General features: G+C 40.0%; 1 protein-coding gene across 1 annotated transcript in view; it reads right to left on the bottom strand.

Annotated features, from left to right (window-relative positions):
- REEP1 (receptor accessory protein 1) overlaps nt 1-2,525 on the bottom strand; it is a 152,794-nt gene that overhangs the window by 64,949 nt on the left and 85,320 nt on the right. The gene's annotated exons all lie outside the window — the stretch shown is intronic.

The following is a 2,525-nucleotide window of genomic DNA, read 5'->3' as shown; positions in this document are numbered from 1 at the left end:
TACTCTTTTGGTGAAGTCTTTTGATGAGCATAAGTGTTTAATTTTTAGGAGCTCCCAGTTATCTAGTTTATCTTCTGGTGCTTGTGCATTGTTAGTTATGGTTTGTATACAATTTATGCAATGTATTAGGGCCCCTAGCACTGTCCCTATTTTTCTTCCATAATCTTTATCATTTTAGTTATTACATTTAGGTCTTTGATCCATTTTTAGTTAGTAAGGTGTGAGGTATGGGTCCTGTTTCATTTTTTTACAGATGAACATCCAGTTTTGCCAGCACCATTTGTTAAAGAGACTGTCTTTTCCCCATTTAATGGACTTTGGGCCTTTGTCAAAGATAAGCTGAGCGTAGGTGGATGGATTTACAGATGGGTTCTTGATTCTGTTCCACTGGTCTATGTGTCTGTCATTGAACCAGTACCAGGCTGTTTTGACAACTGTGGCTGAATAGTAGATTCTGAGATCAGGTAGTGTGAGGCCTCCTACTTTGTTCTTTTTCTTCAATAATGCTTTGCTTATCCGGAGCCTCTTTCCTTTCCATATAAAGTTGATGATTAGTTTTTCCATCTTGTTAAAGAATGCTCTTGGTATCTGGATTGGTATTGCATTATATCTGTAGATTGCCTTGGGTAGAACTGACGTTTTCACAATGTTGACTCTTCGTATCTATGAGCATGGTGTGTTTTTCCATTTATGAAGGTCTCTTTTGGTTCTTGTAGTAGCGTTTTGTAGTTTTCTTTGTATAGGTCTTTTTCATCCTGCTGGTTAGTTTTTTTCTAAGTATTTTATTTTTTTAGAGGCTATTATAAATGGCATTGTTTTCCTGATTTTCTTTCTGAAGTCCTCTTTGTTAGTGTATAGGAATCCAACTGATTTTTGTATGTTTATCTTGTATCCTGCTGCTGTGCTGAATCTTTCTATTAGTTCCACTAGTTTTTTTGTGGAATCTTTGGGATTCTGTATATATAGGATCATATCATCTTCAAATAGGGATAGGTTTACTTCTCCCTTTCCAATCTGAAGACGCTTTATTTCTTTTTCTTGCCTTACTGCTCTAGCTAGTACTTCCAGCACAATGTTAAATAGGAGTGGTGACAAAGGACATCCTTGTCTTGTGCTCGTTCTCAGGAAGAATGCTTTCAGTCTTTGGATCCTCAGTGAGTGTTCCAAAGGCATGAGAAGCTGGCAACTAGTGTCTATGGTAATGACATTGGCAATGGCTTCCTAACCAGACCCTTCCTGTTATGAGCTTGGCCGTTACCACCACCCAGCCTTCTCTGATCCTCTCAATTTCTGAGTACCTTTCCCTAGCCTTCTAGTTAATTCTACAAATTCCCATAAAATCTCTTCTGTTTAAGTTTTAATCTAAAACCCTTGACTAGTACCGTAAGTTTGGGAAGACATAAGAAAGTACAGATGTCAAGAACAGTTGTTTCTCAAATTGGGGATCATGTTAAAAATGTAGATTTTTATTCAGGAGGTCTGGGTAGGGCCTTCTAACAAGCTCCCAGATGATGTGGATAATGCTAGTCCACAAATCAATCTTCGAGTATTGAGATCTAGAGCACTGAATACTTGAAGAGAAGTGCAGGAAGGGGCAAGATTGAGAACAGTCTTACACACTGTATCATCAAGTTTGGACTCAATCCTGCAGGTGATAAGTAGCCACTAAAAAATTCAGGGGAGTAAAATGAATAAATCTCTATTTTCAAAAGGCTTCTAGATGCTAAGTGGAGAAGAGAGTGGCAGAAGGACCAGAGGAGGTGTGGTAGGCAGAATAACAGCCCCCCAAAGATGCCAACATCTTAATCTCTGGAACCTGTATGTTAAAGGGACTATGCAGATGTGATTAATGTTAAGGACTTTCAGATTATCCTGGTATCTGGGTGGGCTCATTTTAGTCACATGAATCCTTAAAAGCAGATAATCTTTCCCAGTACTGGTGAGAGAGAGAGATATGACTATGGAAGAAAGGTCAGAGAGATGCAACATTGCTGGCTTTGAAGATGCAGGAAGAAGCCATAAGCCAAGGAATGCAGACCACCTCTGGAAGCTGAAAAGGGCAAGGACATAGATTCTCCCCTAGAGCTTCCAGAAGGAATGCAGCTCCGTCCACACCTTAATTTTAGCCCAGTGAGACCCACTGGACTTCTCATGTACAGAACTGTAAGAACAAATTTGAGTTGTCTTAAGTAGCTAAGTTTGTTATAGTGGCAATAAAAAACTAATACCAAAAACAAACCCACTGCCGTCCAGTGGATTCCAACTCATAGCGACCCTATAGGACAGAGCAGAACTGCCCCAAAGAATTTCCAAGGCTGTAAATCTTTACGGAAGCAGACTGCCACATCTTTCTCCTGTGGAGCGGATGGTGGGTTCACTGTTGACCTTTCAGGTATCAACTGAGCACTTTAACCACGGTGCCACCAGCGCTCCTGAAAAAAACTAATAGAGGAGGCTATTGCAACAATCCAGGGAACAAATGATGAGAACTTCATTTAAGAGAGTGGCTGCAGAGAAGGAGAGAT

This window comes from Trichechus manatus, unplaced genomic scaffold (assembly GCF_000243295.1).
Source record: "Trichechus manatus latirostris isolate Lorelei unplaced genomic scaffold, TriManLat1.0 scaffold00208, whole genome shotgun sequence".
Taxonomy (NCBI): domain Eukaryota; kingdom Metazoa; phylum Chordata; class Mammalia; order Sirenia; family Trichechidae; genus Trichechus; species Trichechus manatus.
This window is presented reverse-complemented; position numbering and strand designations above follow the sequence as displayed.